This window comes from Nicotiana tomentosiformis, chromosome 12 (assembly GCF_000390325.3).
Source record: "Nicotiana tomentosiformis chromosome 12, ASM39032v3, whole genome shotgun sequence".
In the NCBI taxonomy this organism is placed as follows: Eukaryota; Viridiplantae; Streptophyta; class Magnoliopsida; order Solanales; family Solanaceae; genus Nicotiana; species Nicotiana tomentosiformis.
In genome coordinates, this window is record NC_090823.1 from 70,545,510 (window position 1) to 70,564,199 (window position 18,690).

Here is an 18,690-nt window from a genome sequence, read left to right on the forward strand (position 1 = left end):
GCCCGTTTTAGCTGAGGAGAAATATTTATCAAAGAATTTCCTGGTCATCTCCTCCCAAGATCTAATTGATCCCGCGGGCAAGCTTCGAAGCCACTGTTTTGCATCATCTTTAAGAGAAAAGGGGAATCTCCTTAAATACACTGCATCTTGTGACACACCATTGTATTGAAAGGTGTTCATAATCTCCACAAAGTCCATTAGATGTGTATTTGGATCTTCGTTTGGCTTCCCTCTAAAGACAGCAGTTCTGAAGGGTTTAAAGCAACCCTTGCTTCAAATCAAAATTGTTAGCTACAATAGGAGGTGGTCTAACACTTGATAAACCTTGATTGTTGACTGGTCTAGCATAATCTCCAAGTGGTCTCCTAGTCATGGGAGCTATATTTCCGAACTGGTCTACCCCAAGGGTTGATTCTGAGTAATTCTACGACCCCTCTCTTTCTTTATAGATAATATGTGCATCTCTAATAGCTGCTTCCTCAGCATCCCGTGCAGCCTGTTTTCTTCGTTGGGATGCTTCTCTCGCACCCAAATCTACATTATCTTCACCGTTTCAAGCCATAGGTTCTTTGGTTGAGGATTCCCCAACCTTCTCTGATGTGTCGATTAGATTTCTTTCCTTCCTCAGCTGTCGCAGTTGTTTTTCTATCTCTGGCTCGTATGGTAGCACTTCTTTAGCAGAAGCTCGAGTCATGCACCAATCTAAACATGTAGCATGCGCACAGTCAAAGAACACCCAACGTAAAAAGGGAGAAATAAAATAAAATAAAATAAAAAAGAAATATTCCTGAATTAGCACTACAAACTATTTCAAACACTATTGATTGCCAATTCCCGGCAACGGCGCCAAAATTTGACTAGCTTGAAACACACACTTAAATTATGCTCGCTAGTCAAAGATAGTATAGTATAAATATTGTATCCACAGGGATTGGAGTAAAACATTATTTTCATAGTTTCTAGCTTGATTTCTATCCAGGAGAATCAACAATCGAGATTTATATGATTAATAACTAAAATTAACTAAGAATCTAAAGCTATTGACTAATGACTATTGAAACAAGGAATAAGCAAAAGAGGTTATCATTGGGAGAAGATAGGGTTTTGATAGGATAGGTGCAAGATAATTATTCGGGATCTAACTCTAGATAATTCACTTCTAATGTTCAAGTGAGTCTCTCGAATTCACTCAATAATTAGTTCAAACATTTTGTAGAAACCTCTCTCTCGAATAAGTCTTAACCTAACAAGATGAACCAATTTAAGCCCTGTGAAGATATGCAAGAATTCGTAATGGATTGGTCTTTAGGAGAACCTCTTTCGATTATCCTCCTAACTAGGTTTAATCAATAATTCAACTAGCCTTTTTTGATTACTTAGAAGAATCTATGAACTCAATCAATAATATAATGCAAAGATATCACAAGTTATGCCTCTCTCGATTACATGAACAAGTGAATATAGATGCAATAATTAAATTATCCAAAAACGATTCAATACATAAAACTAGAGTTATAATCCAAAAACAATTATCAATAAACTAAATCCATCAAACCCTAAACAAAACTACTCCATATATATGGAGTAATTCATCAAAAATAAAGTTAAAGTATAGGAAAACGTAAATTCAATCCAAACTCATGTCTTGAGTGAGGAAGAAATGATGAAATCCTTGTGCTCGTGTTCTTTCAACTCCTCCTTAGCCTTCTTAGGTCGAATATGTGTCCAAAAGTTCAGAAAATAACATTTTTCCATGTATTTATACCAAGTAGGGTCGGGCCCAGATGAAATCACCCTCTCTTAGCCGAAATAGGATTTTCACTCTGTAAAACATGCACAGGCGCGCCGCATAGGGTGACGCACCATGCGGGGCATTAGTGGGGAAATCCAAAAAGTTGGTGCTGACAGGCAGTAGAGAAATAGGCAGTCGCTGCGCCCCACGCGCCGCGGCAGTGGACGTTTCTCAGAGTATGGATTTTTCGTGTGTTTTGACGGCCAGACTTGATCCCTAAACCCCAAACACCATCCTGGCTTAATCCCTTGGGCTTTTACTCAGACTTCAAAGCTCCAAATAGCTCGAATTCATTCCATAACATCTACATAGCTCGGAATCACTCCTATAAGTCATAAAACACACAATAAGTGCAAAACACTATCAATTAAAGCTCAAGACAAGTAAAGTGCAGTGAATTAGAGTGCAATAAAAGACTAAAGTACATAATTATAGCTTACCATTAGGTAGTCATAAGCAGAATCTCATGGTAGATTTGTAAAGCAGCCATTGTGTCCTCCAGCCAAGCTATGCCCTCTCAGCTTGGTCGGGCTAGCTCGTCTTCCTCGTTGATCCAGACATAATATTCCGAAGTGCACCACGAGTTCTGACCCATCGTCATTGTGACCAGATCGTTCTACTCTTCTTGAAGCCTTCTTATCCTTAGTATTAGAATCTGTCTGTTGTACTTATCCTCATATAGCAGTGTCCTCATCCATAGAGGTACATCCTGGATCATCCCGAATTGTCTGAGAACCCGCAAGGGTGAGTATGGTTGGATGCTCTCAAGTCCTATCAGCTCAATAAAGTATTTCTAAGGAGTCCTTAAGATTTCCCTCCAGCCTAACCATGACAGCTTCCAATTGACCCATTATCCACTTAGATTGGTCAGCATTTCTCTCCACTCTTCTTGTCCATGTGGGGAGACACAATGTCTCATCCTCTCGTTGTGGCTGCGGACCATATTGCTGACGCCCACAAAGTAGTAAATGGTGGCCTCTCGCTAGAAGAAATGTTCGGTGGCCCAGATCTAAAGCAGTAAGTTACAACCCTTAAAGAAATCATACCCTCGTGCACATGCAGACAAAGCCCTTAGAATCTCAGCTAGCACCATCGGTACCAGAATACCTTGGAGGTTGCCATGGAAGGTCGCACCGGTAACAAGTTGATGTTGATCCAACCTCTTCTCTGCGGGAAGACCACCAATCCCAACAGTGCCAATGGGAAAGAGATCATCCTGAGACTCTCCCACATTGCTTAATCACACTGAAATTGCCCTAAATACCACTCATAACTTTAACGATGTCCGAACCTATCGAACAACTGATCTAGGCTCACCCATCCGTCCTCGATATTCCTCAAACTTTGACTGTTAGCCAGACCCAGAGCATCTAGGAACCTGTAATCGGGCATAGTGATTGGTAGTATTGGTCTCCTCCCTATAAATGGCAGCTCCGTGAAACTAGTAACTTCTTCCAATGTTGGTACTAACTCACAATCAGCAAACTTGAAAACCACCTTAGTCGGATCCCAGAACTCTATCAGCAGGAGAGTGAGCACCATATCTACTCGAATGTTTAGCAAAGCGGTCAGTTCCCCCAGGTGTGTCCGAATCTCATCTTTGTGTGGCACTCCCATCACCATATTGATCCCGGGGATGTTTTGGTTGATTTTCATTTCTGAAGTGGGTAAAGAAAGGTTTTGGTAAGTGTTTTCGCCAGATCTTTAGGGGTCTCGTCAGGTTTGTTCGTCTTTCCACAGAAGTCATGTCGTTGGGTGCATAACCCATTGACATTAGGGTGGCTTTCCTAATTATGTGTCGATGCCAAGGACCAACTCACCTAAGGTTTATGCAATATGACCTATTTTTGTTAGAGTAGAGTGTTTCCTACTTTTTAATTCGACTGAAGACTGTGAGAAGTTATGTCAGTTGACCTGACAAAGCCATTCTTTGAAACTAAAGAGTTTTGAAAAGAAGGTTCGGAGGGGTGTAAAAGACAACCCTCGCGTGCCATCGTGTGTAATAGTGTACGGCCAAGACTCGATAGGAAGAAGTGTGATGACAGTATATATAAAGCGGTAACAAATAAGGGTGTAACAATAATAAGCATGATAATAAGAAAGCATAAAGAGCAAATAAAGCAGGTAAGCATGTAATTGTACATTTAAATGCAGTTAAACACTACAAGAAAATAAGTCTTTAGCGAGGGGCAATTCTGGTCGTTAAAGGTTGATGACGAACGGAAAAAATCCGATCGTCACCGGTCATTAAAAGCTCCTACGTTAAAGGTAACGGCCGCTTTACAATTCGGTCGTTAAAGGTTCTTTAGCGACGGCATAATTTTCGGTCGTTATACATGCTTTTTAGCGACAGGATTTTTTCCTCGCCAATTTATTATCCGGTCGTTAAAAGTCTTTAATGACAACATCCAATTAAGTCAATTCAAGTACTTTTAGCAATCGATATTCCCTTGGTTAACTGTATAATAACTTTTAACATCCAAAATTTTCTTCGTTAATGGTCATTTATCTGTTTGAGAAACCTGTCGTTAAAGAGTTTTAATGACCACATTTTTCTTTGCTAATATGAAAATATAATAAATATAAATACGAAAATTTAAATTATATGAATAGTAATAATTATTTATATGCTTTCATACACGATCAACAACATTGGAAAATAAACCAAATACTTAATATCTTGTTAATACAAGGAACTAAAGTATCATGTTTACCAAAAATCAATTCAAATTGTAAGACAACATTTTTAAAAATTCCTAAAAAGAGAAAAAATAAAATTATAGCATATATATATGTATATAAGACAGTGTCTTTAAACCATCCCTGACAAACCAAAAACCTTTTGTACTTCAACTTGCTCTCCACTTTCTTCAGGGATAGGTTCTTTGGACTTTAAATTTTTTATCTATTAAAATAACAAATTTATTCCGGTTTAGTAACAAAAAATAAACAACTAAAGAAGAAAGATTAGATACATTAAAGGCTACACTAATGTCTATGATCGCCATTCTTTAGAACACTCACATCAAACTCTTTTCTTGATAATTTACACCTTTGTGAATCAATTGATGGCTCTGTATGTTCTGCTCATATAACTGGAAGGACCATATTGAAGACTGTAAAAACCATAGCTTTGGTTGCAGTGATTGTGATATCTGTTTCCATAGCAGCCGTGGCAACGTGTTTTTTTGTGACAAGAAAGCAAAGATATGAATTTGAGAAATCCCAGGGCATGCCAGCCTCTATAACGACCCGACCGGTCGTTTTGAGAGTATTATCCCCGAACCCTAATTATTTCTTCCTCTATTTCATTTTTTGGGTTTTGTGACTTGCCGAGAAGTTTTGTTTTTGGGTTCGTAGTGAAATGGGACACATAGTCCTTGAAATAGAAGTTTTAGTCGTAAGAATTGACCATAATTTGAATTGTATGAAGACGATTCCAAAATGGAGTTTTGATGGTTCCAATAGCTCTGTAAGGTAATTTTAGTCTTAGGAGCATGTTTAGATGTCGAATTCGAGGTTTGTAGGTCATTTTAGCATCAATTGGTAAAAGCTGGAAATGGGATAATTTTTGGGAAGTTTGACCGGGAGTGGACTTTTTGATATCGGGGTCAGATTCCGATTCCGGATATTGGAGTAGGTCCGTAATGTTAATTATGACTTGTGTGCAAAATTTGAGGTCAGTCGGACTTGATTTGATAGGTTTCGGCATCAGATGTAGAAGTTTGAAATTGTAAAGTTCATTAGGCTTGAATCGATGTGTGATTTGTGTTTTTAGCATTGTTTGGTGTGATATAAAGGCTCAACTAAGTTCGTATGATGTTTTAGAAATGGTTGGTATATTTGGTTGAAGTCCCGGGGGCCTCGGGTGAGTTTCGAATGGTTAACGGATCATTTTTGGACTTAGAAGATTTTCTAGTGCTGGGCTGGTTCTGGTGTAATCGCACCTGCGCAAGGTTGACCGCAGGTGCAAGCCCGCAGAAGCGAGCAATGGGATGCAAGTGCGGGGCTAGGGGAATTGTCCAATGGTCGCAGATGTGGTGTGAAGGGCGTAAGAGCGGAGTCGCTTTTGCGAAAGATTGGGCACAGAAGCGGACGAGTGTGGGAAGGTCTGTCCGCAGAAGCGGACGTGTTTGCGTAGATGCGCACCCGCAGAAGCGGGATTTTGGACCGCAGAAGTGAAATAGGTGCCAAGAGTTGTTTTCGCAGAAGCGGATCACGGGTCGCAAAAGCGTGTCCGCAGGTGCGGAACCTGGAGCGCATGTACGGGCCCTGAGGGACTTAAGTGATTTTCGTAGAAGCGGAGAAATTTACCGCAAAAGCGGTTCCGCAGGTGCGGATAGTTGGCCGCAGGTATGAAAAGCATGGGCAATGTTTAAAACCGAAGGGCTTCGTGATTTTTGTCATTTTGGACTCTGCAAACTCGGTCTAGGGCGATGTTTTAGAGCATTTACGAGGGATTTCTTAAGGTGAGTCCCTTGTGAACATTTTTATTCAATAATCTTGTTTCCCCATTGATTTTTCCACCTAATTAGTGTGTATTTAAGGTGGAAATTGGGAGTTTGAGGTTAGGGATTTGGAGAGTTGATTTGAGGAATTGAGTGGTGATCTGGTGACAGAATTTGGTAAAAATGGTATGGTTGAACTCGTGGTCGAATGTGTTTTTGTGATTTTTGACTTTTACTCGATTCCGAAACGTGGGCCCGAGTCGACTTTTTGGGTTGAATGTTTTAATTTTTGCTAAAGTCGTAAATTTATTATTTAAATTAGTTTCTCGTAGTTGTATTCATGATATGTAATTGCTTTTGGCTAGATTTGGGTCATTCGGAGTCAAACAATTGAGGGAAAGGCAGCATTATTAATTGATTGAGTGAGATTTGAGGTAAGTGACTTGTCTAACCTTGTGTGGGAGAAATCCCAATAGGATTTGGTACTGTTGTTACCATATGTGATACGTGAGCTAATTGTGGAAATTTTCGGTTCTTGCTGAGTTGTCTTCTTTTAAATTCCTTAAGTGAGTTGCTTTAGCATATGTAGTGATCATGTTTAGCCTAGTATCACATGTCTACGTGCCTTAACTCTTTCCTGCAATTTGTGCAACTTGCTTAGTTGAATTACCTGTTTCCCTTGATTTGAATTAAATCTTTAACTGTAAGATTTCTTGCTGTAAATTTGTGTTTCCTTCGATTATCTGTTGCATATTTACTTTGGGACTACGAGGCAGTTCCTCGGGAGATCCCCTTATACTGCATATTTCCTTTGGGACTACGAGGCGTTTACTCGGGAGATCCCCCCTGTACTTCATATTTACTTTGGGACTACGAGGCGTTTACTCGGGAGATCCCCCTGTCTTGCATATTTACTCTGGGACTATGAGGCATTTACTCGGGAGATCCCCCTGTCTTGCATATTTACTTTGGGACTACGAGGCGGTACCTCGAGAGATTCCCCCTGTCGTGCATATTTACATTTGGGACTATGAGGCGGTAACTTGAGAGTGCCCCTGTTGTTTACCTCTATTTACTGTGTTGATATTTTGTGAAACTTCTTATTGCTTAAATTCTCAGTCATTTCAAAATATTATTAAATCTTCTGCCTTACTTTTCTTTTAAACCAGTACGGCCCTGACCTGACCTCGTCACTACTATACCGAGGTTACGCTTGGCACTTAATGGGTACCGTTGTGGTGTACTCATACTACACTTCTGCACATCTTTTTTGTGCAGATCCAGGTTCTTCCCACCAGACCAGATACCAGTGAGTTGGACCGCACGTGTGTATCTGTCAGTGTCCGCGGACCTCGGAGTCCCCCTCTATCCTTACTATGTTGTTTTCCTTATTCTCTTTATACTCTTATGTATAGAGACACTTAGTATTTGCTCTTAGAAGCTTGTGACTTATTTCCGCTGGATTTTGGGAATTGTATTTATTGATTTGCAGTTTTATATTTATTTCATGTGTTGAGAATCGGACTTCAGTTTTATATTATGATATTCCTCAAATTGTTAGGCTTACCTAGTCTTAGAGACTAGGTTCCATCACGACATCCTACGGAGGGTAAATTGGGATCGTGATAAGTTGGTATCAAAGCTCTAGGTTTATAGGGGTTATGAGTCACAAGAAGGTTTAGTAGAGTCTCGCGGATTGGTACGGAGATGTCTGTACTTATCTTCGGGAGGCTATGGAAATGTTAGGAAAAGTTTAGCTTTCTTTGATTCCTTATCGTGCGAGATCTTGGTTTCGGATTCTAAATTTTTGTCTTTCTATTCTCTCACAGATGGTGAGGACACGCACAGCTCGATCAGATGACCAGACACCCGCGTTCCCTGCAAGAGCCGCGAGAGGCCGGGGCCGGGGTAGAGGCCGAGGATGTCAACGTGGTGCAGCCAGAACACCCGCACGAGCTACTATAGAGGAGCCACCAGTAGCTCCAGTTGGAGGGCAGGCACCTGAGATGCCTGTTACTGCACCATCCCTACAGGAGACTCTAGCCTAGTGCCTGAGCATGTTCAGTACCTTGGCTTAAGCAGGATTTATACCACTCGCTCCTGCCACATTTCAGGCCGGGGGAGGAGCATAGACTTCCATCGCCGGTACCCTAGAGCAGTGGGTTTAGGTAGACCAGGATCCATAGATCATACCGTTATAATCGGTAGCTCCAGTTCAGCCCTAGGTTAGGGCAGCAGCTTCTGAGGCGGAGCAGCTCAGGCTCGAGAGGTACAAGAAGTACCACCCACCTACTTTTAGTGTCTTGGCATCAGAGGATGCCCAGGGTTTTCTTGAGTACTGCCACCGTATCCTTCGCACTATGGGTGTTGCGGAGACTAGTAGGGTTTCTTTCACTATAATCCAGTTTAGAGGAGCGGCCTATCAGTGGTGGCGCGCATACGAGTTGGGTAGTCCGGCTAAGGCAGCTTTACTCACTTGGACTCAATTTTCAGATATGTTCTTGAGGGAGTATGTTCCCCAGAGTTTCAGAGATGCTTGGCGCGCAGAGTTTGAGCAGTTGCGCTAGGGTTCTATGACCGTGTCAGAGTATGCGGTCTGATTCAGTGACTTGGCCAGGCATGTACCAGCCTTGGTTTCTACTCTCCGAGAGCGAATTCGTCGGTTTATTGAGGGGCTCAACCCCAGCATCAGATTGAGCATGGCCTGAGAGTTGGAGATGGACAGTGCGTACCAATAGGAAGTAGGGATTGCTAGGAGGTTAGAGGGTATGTTGACTTGGGATAGAGAGGAGAGAGAGGCCAAGAGGTCTCGAGAGTCTGGCACTTACAATGGTACTCGTGCCCCAGCTACAGCTCGTTAGGGCAGAGGTTATATGCGTCGCACAATTCATTCAGCTCTTCCAACTGCCAGCGGTGCTCCGGCCACTACTAGGCCCCAGGATCCTTATTATGCACCGCCAGCGTCTAGTGTGCCTCTTGTAAGGGGTGCTTCCAGTGGTCAGTCCAGTCGATCAGGCCCGAGCCAGTCGCAGCAGCCACGTCATCCTAGAGCTTATTTTGAGTACGGCGACACTCGTCATTTGGTGAGGGATTGCCCGAGATTTCTCAGGCACCGCGTGCTCCACCAGGTCCTCAGGCTATGATTACCACACCAGCTACCACCCCACCTGCACAGCCAGCTAGAGGTAGAGGTCGGACAGGTAGAGGTCGCCCTAAAGCGGGAGGCCAGGCCAAATATTATGCCCTTCCTGGTAGGACAGAGGCAGGTACATCATATTCTGTTATCATAGGTACTGTTCCGGTCTGTCGTAGAGATGCATTAGCCTTATTTGATCCAGGCTCCACTTATTCCTATGTGTCATCTTATTTTTCCCTGTATTTGGGTGTATCCCGTGATTCTCTGAGTTCACCTGTTTAAGTATCTACACCCGTGGGTGATTCTATTATTATAGACCATATGTATCGATCGTGTTTGATTGTTCTTAGTGGTTTTGAGACCAGAGTCGATTTATTATTGCTCAGTATGGTATATTTTGATGTTATTTTGGGCATGGATTGGTTGTTTCCCCATCACGCTATCCTTGATTGTCATTCCAAGATGGTGACGTTGGCTATGCCAGGTCTACCATGACTAGAGTGGAGAGGTACCTTGGTTCATGTTCCTAGTAGGGTTATTTCATTTCTTAAAGCTCAGCAAATGGTTGAGAAGGAGTATGATACGTATCTGGCCTATGTGAGGGATGTTAGTGTTGATTTGTTACCGGGTACTCAGCCCATTTCTATTCCACCTAATCGGATGGCCCCAGCAGAGTTGAAAGAGATAAAGGATCAGTTGCAAAAGTTGCTCGATAAGGGCTTCATTCGGCCCAGTGTATTGCCCAGTCTAGTTAAGGCAACTTTACACACTTGGACTCAATTTTCAGATATGTTCTTGAGGGAGTATGTTCCCCAGAGTTTCAGAGATGCTTGGCACGCAGAGTTTGATCAGTTGCGCCAGGGTTCTATGACCGTGTCAGAGTATGCGGTCTGATTCAGTGACTTGGCCAGGCATGCACCAGCCTTGGTTTCTACTGTCCGAGAGCGAGTTCGTCGGTTTATTGAGGGGCTCAACCCCAGCATCAGATTGAGCATGGCCCGAGAGTTGGAGATGGACAGTGCGTACCAACAGGAAGTAGGGATTGCTAGGAGGTTAGAGGGTATGTTGACTCGGGATAGAGAGGAGAGAGAGGCCAAGAGGTCTCGAGAGTCTGGCACTTATAATGGTACTCGTGCCCTAGCTACAGCTCGTTAGGGCAGAGGTTATATGGGTCGCACTATTCATTCAGCTCTTCCAACCGCCAGCGGTGCTCCGGCCACTACTAGGCCCCAGGATCCTTATTATGCACCGCCAGCGTCTAGTGTGCCTCCCTTAAGGGGTGCTTCCAGTGGTCAGTCCAGTCGATCAGGCCCGAGCCAGTCGCAGCAGCCACGTCATCCTAGAGCTTATTTTGAGTACGGCGACACTCGTCATTTGGTGAGGGATTGCCCGAGATTTCTCAGGCACCGCGTGCTCCACCAGGTCCTCAGGCTATGATTACCACACCAGCTACCACCCCACCTGCACAGCCAGCTAGAGGTGGAGGTCGGACAGGTAGAGGTCGCCCTAAAGCGGGAGGCCAGGCCAAATATTATGCCCTTCCTGCTAGGACAGAGGCAGGTACATCATATTCTGTTATCATAGGTACTGTTCCGGTCTGTCGTAGAGATGCATTAGTCTTATTTGATCTAGGCTCCACTTATTCCTATGTGTCATCTTATTTTTCCCTATATTTGGGTGTATCCCGTGATTCTCTGAGTTCACCTGTTTAAGTATCTACACCCGTGGGTGATTCTATTATTGTAGGCCATGTGTATCGGTCGTGTTTGATTGTTCTTAGTTGTTTTGAGACCAGAGTCGATTTATTATTGCTCAGTATGGTATATTTGATGTTATTTTGGGCATGGATTGGTTGTCGCCTTATCACGCTATCCTTGATTGTCATTCCAAGATGGTGACATTGGCTATGCCAGGTCTACCATGACTAGATTGGAGAGGTACCTTGGATCATGTTCCTAGCAGGGTTATTTCATTTCTTAAAGCTCAGCAAATGGTTGAGAAGGGGTGTGATATGTATCTGGCCTATGTGAGGGATGTTAGTGTTGATTTGTTACCGGGCACTCAGCCCATTTCTATTCCACTAATCGGATGGCCCCAGCAGAGTTGAAAGAGTTAAAGGATCAGTTGCAAGAGTTGCTCGATAAGGGCTTCATTCGGCCCAGTGTATTGCCTTGGGTGCTCCTGTCTTGTTTGTGAAGAAGAGGGATGGTTCTATGCGAAGGTGTATTGATTATTGCTAGTTAAACAAAGTTACGGTGAAGAACAGGTATCCATTGCCATGTATTTATTACATATTTGATTAGCTCCAGGGTACCAGAATGTTCTCTAAGATCGACTTACATTCAGGTTATCATCAGTTGAAGATTCAGGAGCCAGATATCCTGAAGACTGCTTTTAGGACATGGTATGGTCATTACGAGTTCCTTGTGATGTCTTTTGGGCTGACCAATGCCCTAGCAGTATTCATGCACTTGATGAACAATGTGTTTCAGCCCTATCTTGACTCCTTCATCATTGTGTTTATTGATGACATTTTGGTGTAATCTCGGAGTCGGGAGGATCATGAGCAGCACCTGAGGACTTTGCTTCAGACCTTGAGAGAGAAGAAGTTATATGCAAAATTTTTGAAGTGTGAGTTCTGGATAGACTCAGTGGAATTTTTAGGTCATGTAGTATCGAGTGAGGGGATCAAGGTAGATCTGAAGAAGATTGAGGCAGTGCAGAGTTGGCCTAGACCGTCCTCAGCTATGGAGATCCAAACATTTCTTGGCTTGGCAGGGTATTACCGTCGATTTGTAGAGGGTTTCTCATCTATTGCATCACCTATGACCAGATTGACCTAGAAGGGTGCTCCATTCAGGTGGACCGAGGAGTGTGAGGAGAGCTTTCAAAAGCTCAAGACTGCTTTGTCTAAATCCCCATTGTTAGTCTGGCCTACCGGATCAGGGTCCTACATAATATATTATGATGCGTCACGCATTAGTCTCGATACGGTGTTGATGTAGGACGGTAGGGTGATTGCCTACGCATCTAGACAGTTGAAGGTGCATGAGAAGAATTATCCTGTCCACGACGTGAGTTAGCAGCTATTGTTCATGACTTGAAGATCTGGCGGCACTATTTGTATGGTGTTCCATGTGGTGTTTTCACCGATCACCGGAGTCTACAGCATCTGTTTAAATAGAAGGATCTCAACTTGCGGTAGCGGAGATGGTTGGAGTTGCTTAAAGATTATGACATCACCATTCTCTACCATCTCGGAAAGGCCAATGTGGTGGCTAATGCCTTGAGTTGCAAGGCGGAGAGTTTGGGAAGTTTAGCAAATCTACCATTAGCAAAGAGGCCTTTAGCCTTGGATGTTCAGGCCTTGTCCAACCACTTTGTCAGATTGAATGTCTCCGAGCCGAGCAGAGTTTTGGCCTGTGTGGTTTCTCAGTCTTCTCTTTATGATCGTATCAGGGAGCTTCAGTATGATAACCCCCATCTTCTAGTCCTTAACGACATGGTTCAGCATGGTGATGCCAAGGAGGTCACTATTGGAGATGACAGTGTATTGCGGATGCAGGGCAGGCTATGTGTGCCTAATGTAGATGGCTTGCGTGAGTTGATTCTCCAGGAAGCTCACAGTTTGCGGTACTCCATTCATCCAGGTGTCGCGAAGATGTATCAGGATTTGAGGCAGCATTATTGGTGAAGGCGGATGAAGAAGGACATTGTGGAATATGTTGCTCGTTGCCTAAATTGTCAGCAGGTGAAGTATGAGCATTAGCGATCGGGTGGATTACTTCAGAAGTTAGAGATTCCAGAGTGAAAATGGGAGCGGATCACTAAGGATTTTGTTGTTGGGCTATCATGGACTCAGAGGAAGTTCGATATGGTTTGGGTGATTGTGGATAGATTGACCAAGTCAGCTCATTTCATTCTTATGGTTACTACTTATTCGTCATAGTAGCTGGCTCAAGTTTACATCCGCCAGATTATCAGGCTTCATGGCGTACCGGTATCTATCCTCTTTGACCGGGGTACGCAATTTACATTACAGTTCTTGAGAGTCGTACAGTGCGAGTTGGGTACTCGTGTGGAGTTGAATACAGCATTTCACCCTTAGACGGACGGACAGTCCGAGCGCACTATTCAGATATTAGAGGATATGCCTCGTGCGTGTGTGATTGATTTTGGGGGTGCTTGGGATTCGTTCTTTCCACTTGAGGAGTTTGCCTACAAGAATAGTTATCAGTTGAGCATTCAGATAGCACCATATGAGGCTTTGTATGGTAGACAGCACCAGTCTCTAGTAGGTTGGTTCGAGCCGGGCGAGGCTAGGCTAATGGGTACAGACTTAGTTTAGGATGCCTTGGAGAAGGTTAAATTGATTCAGGATTTACTTCGTACAGCCCAATCCAGGCAGAAGAGTTATGTGGATCGGAAGGTTCGCGACGTTGCATTCATGGTTGGGGAGCGGGTCTTGCTCCGGGTTTTGCCCATGAAGGGTGTTATGAGGTTCGGAAAGAAGGGCAAGTTGAGCCATAGGTATATCTGGCCTTTTGAAATTCTTGAGAGGGTTGTAGAAGTGGCTTACTGAGTTGCACTACCACCTAGTCTCTCTGCAGTTCATCCAGTATTCCATGTTTCTATGCTCCGAAAGTATCACGGCGATCCGTTTCATATGTTAGACTTCAGCTCAGTCCGGTTTGACAAGGATCTATCTTATGTTGAAGAGCTAGTGGCCATTTTGGACAGACAGGTTCGGAAGTTGAGGTCAAAGAACATCACTTCAGTGAAGGTTCAGTGGAGGGTTCATCCAGTCGAGGAGGCGACTTGGGAGACCGAGCATGACATGCGCAGCAGTTATCCTCATATTTTCACCACTTCAGGTATGTCTTTATACTCATTCGAGGACGAACGTTTGTTTTAAGAGGGGGAGGATGTAATGACCCGGCTGGTCGTTTTGAGAGTATTATCACCGAACCCCTAATTATTGCTTCCTCTATTTCATTTTTTGAGTTTTGTGACTTGCCGAGAAGTTTTATTTTTGGTCGGAATGAAATGGGACACATAGTCCCTAAAATGGATGTTTAATCGTAGGAATCGACCATAGTTTGAATTGTGTGAAGACGACTCCGGAATGGAGTTCTTACTGTTCCAATAGCTCCGTAGGGTGATTTTTGTCTTCGGAGCGTGTTCGGATGTCGAATTTGAGGTATGTAAGTCATTTTAGCATCAATTGGCGAAAGTTGGAAATGGGATAATTTTTGGGAAGTTTGATCGGGAGTGGAATTTTTGATATCGGGGTCGGATTCCAATTTCGAAAGTTGGAGTATGTCCGTAATGTCAATTATGACTTGTGTGCAAAATTTGAGGTCAATCGGACTTGATTTGATAGGTCTCAGCATCGGACATAGAAGTTTGAAGTTTTAAAGTTCATTAGGCTTGAATCGATGCGCGATTTGTGTTTTTAGCATTGTTAGATGTGATTTAAAGGTTCAACTAAGTTCGTATGATGTTTTAGGACTGGTTGGTATATTTGTGAGAGGTCCCGGGGGCCTCGGGTGAGTTTCGGATGGTTAACGGATTATTTTTGGACTTAGAAGATTTTCTGGTGCTGGGTTGGCTCTGGTGTAATCGCACCTGCGCAAGGTTGACCACAGGTGCGAGCCCGCAGAAGCGAGCAATGGGACACAGGTGCGGGGCTAGGGGAATTAGCCAGTGGTCGCAGATGCAGTGTGAAGGCCGCAAGAGCGGAGTCGCTTCTGCGGAAGATTGATTGCAGAAGCGGACGAGTGTGGTAAGGTCTGTCCGCAGAAGCGGACGTGTTTGGACAGATGCGCACCCGCAGAAGCAAAATGGGTTCCAAGAGTTATTTCCGCAGAAGCGGATCACGAGCCGTAGAAGCGCGTCCGCAGGTGCGGAACCTGGAGCGCAGGTGCGGGCCATGAGGGACTTAAGTGATTTCCGCATAAGCGGAGAAATTCACCGCAAAAGCGGTTCCGCAGGTGCGAAAAGTCTGGGCAGTATTTAAAACCGAAGGTCTTCATGATTTTTGTCATTTTGGACTTCGCAAACTCGGTCTAGGGCGATTTTTGAGAGCATTTTCGAGGGATTTATTGAGATAAGTCCCTTGTGAACTTTTTTATTCAATAATCTTGTTTCCCCATTACAAACTCGGTCTAGGGCGATTTTTGAGAGTGTTTTCGAGGGATTTATTGAGGTAAGTCCCTTGTGAATATTTTTATTTAATAATCTTGTTTCCCCATTGATTTTTCCACCTAGTTAGTGTATATTTAAGGTGGAAATTGGGAGTTTGAGGATAGGTATTTGGAGAGTTGATTGAGGAATTGAGTGGCGATTTGGTGTCGGATTTTGGTAAATATTATATGGTTGGACTCGTGGTCGAATGAGTGTTCGTAATTTGTGACTTTTAGCCGATTCCGAGACGTGAGCCCGGGTCGATTCTTTGTGCCAAATTTTTTATTCTTTGCTAATGTCGTAGATTTATTATTTAAATTAATTTCTCGTAGTTGTATTCATGATATGTAATTGCTATTGTCTAGATTTGGGTCATTTGGAGTCAAAAAATCGAGGGAAAGACATCCTTAACAATTGATTGAGCGAGATTTGAGGTAAGTAACTTGTCTAACCTTGTGTGGGGGAAATCCCCTTAGGATTTGGTACTGTTGTAACCATATGTGATACGTGAGCACCGTGTACGCGAGGTGATAAGTGTGTACACGAGCTAATTGTGAAAATTTTCGGTTCTTGCTGATTTGTCTTCTTTTAAATTCCTTAACGGAGTTGCCTTAGCATATATAGTGATCATGTTTGGCCTAGTATCGCATGTCTACGTGCCTTAACTCTTACCTGTAATATGTGAAACATGCTTAGTTGAATTACTTATTTCCCTTGATTTGAATTAAATTTTTAACTGTAAATTCGTGTTTGCTTCAATTATCTGCTGCATATTTACTTTGGGACTACGAGGCGGTTCCTCGGGAGATCCCCTGTACTGCATATTTACTTTGGTACTACGAGGCATTTACTCGGGAATCTCGTTTACTTGGGAGATCCCCCATGTATTGTATATTTACATTTGAGACTACGAGGCGTTACCTTGAGAGTGCCCCTGTTGTTTACCTCTATTTACTGTGTTGATATTTTCTGAAACTTCTTATTGCTTAAATTCTCAGTCATTTCAAAATATTATTAAATCTTCGGCCTTACTTTTCTTTTAAACCAGTATGGCCCTGACCTGACTTCGTCACTACTCTACCGAGATTAGGCTTGGCACTTACTGGGTACCGTTGTGGTGTACTCATACTACACTTTTGCACATCTTTTTGTGCAGATCCAGGTTCTTCCCACCAGACCAGATACCAGTGAGTTGGACCGCACGTGTGTATCTGTCAGCGTCCGCGGACCTCGGAGTCCCCCTCTATCCTTACTATGTTGTTTTCCTTATTCTCTTTATACTCTTATGTATAGAGACACTTAGTATTTGCTCTTTGAAGCTTGTGACTTATTTTCACCGGGTTTTGGGAGTCGTAATTATTAATTTGCAGTTTTATATTTATTTCATGTGTTGAGAATTGGACTTCAGTTTTATATTATGATATTCCGTAAATTGGTAGGTTTACCTAATTTTAGAGATGATGTGCCATCACAATATCCTGAGGGTGAATTGGGGACGTGACAGCCTCTGCAGTAGGGGCAAAAGAGTTTTCCTATCCGTGGACTTTCATCCCCTTCCAGAAGGCCAATTTCACAATTGCCAACATCTTGGATTGCTTGAAAGACGAAAACATTATTGGGAAAGGCTGTTCGGGCGCTGTTTATAGAGCAGAAATGCCAAATGGCGAGTTGATTGAAGTGAAGAAACTCTAGAAAACAAAGAAAGATGAGGAACCAATAGATTCTTTCGCTGCTGAAATTCAAATTCTCGGTCATATTAGGCATAGCAACATAGTGAAGCTCCTTGGTACTGTTCAAACAAGAGTGTTAAACTTCTTCTCTACAACTACATTTCAAATGGTAATCATCAACAGCTCTTGCAAAGTAATAGGAACTTGGACTGGGAAATCAGGTACAAGATTGCAGTTGGATCAGCTCAAGGACTTGCTTATCTTCACCATTATGTGTGCCAGCAATTCTTCACAGAGATGTCAAGTGCAACAACATACTCCTTGACTCCAAATTTGAGGCTTATTTAGCAGATTTTGGACTTGCAAAGCTGATGAATTCTCCAAATTATCATTAAGCGATGTCCAGAGTAGCAGGATCTTATGGGTATATAGCTCCAGGCATGTATCTTTTAACTTTGTATTTCTTATCTTAAATGTTTGTTGCTTTTATAGGTCAATCTTTTTCTTTTTTGTTAATAAATACTCTGTATGATGTTTTTTATGTTTGTGTTGAATTATGTGACTATCTCATCTAAAAGTTAAAGTTGTTAGAAATGATACACTTTTATTTACTTAATAATATCTTCAACAATTTTCAGTTATAGGCCAAGTCACAATGTTGTAATTTATAGTCAAATTTGGAAGTATAAACTAAACAAGTTGTGCTTCATAGATTTTGACACAATGTTTTACCACTATGGTTGCAGAATAAGGATATACAGTGAATACAACAGAAAAGAGCGATGTCTACAGTTATGGAGTGGTGTTGCTGGAAATATTGAGTGGATGTAGCGCGATTGAGCCTCAGATAGGTGATGGACTGCACATTGTTGAGTGGGTAAAGAAGAAGATGGGAAACTTTGAACCGGCTTTTACGATTCTGGATTCCAAGCTACGGGGTTTACCGGATCAAATGGTACAAAAAATGCTACAAACACTTGGAATAGCAATGTTCTGTGTGAATTCATCACCAAGTGAAAGGCCAACAATAAGGAAGTGGTGGCAATTCTAATGGAAGTGAAGAGGCCACCTGAAGAATTTGGAAAAACTTCTCAGCTTTTAATAAATCAGTCAACTCAAAGTTGATTCTTTTTTGCTTATCTTTTCTGTCTCTTTTGTTTTAGAGGTGTAGGCATTCATTTTCTTTGTTGCTAAGGTAGAAGAAAGGGTAGTCATTGTAGGAAAAGAGAAGAAAGCTACTTTCCTAGCATAGGTTATTGTAGGGATTCTTGTACAGTTTCAGAAAACATTGAATGTAGCTAGTTGCCTCTTCATCTCTTCACTATTTTTTATGTTGTAAAGAATTTGCTTATAACGATTACAGTTCTATCACATTTTAGTCTACCATTGGCTAGCCGAATGGAAATATAAAAAGTTTACAACAACGAGCCAGTATAATCCCACAAGTGTGGTCTAGGA

The 18,690-nt window shown here is 42.6% G+C and overlaps 1 pseudogene; it reads left to right on the plus strand.

Moving 5' to 3' along the window:
- Positions 1-4,799: 4,799 nt before the first annotated feature.
- LOC104113533 (LRR receptor-like serine/threonine-protein kinase RGI5) lies at positions 4,800-18,459 on the plus strand (annotated as a pseudogene).
- Positions 18,460-18,690: the final 231 nt, after the last annotated feature.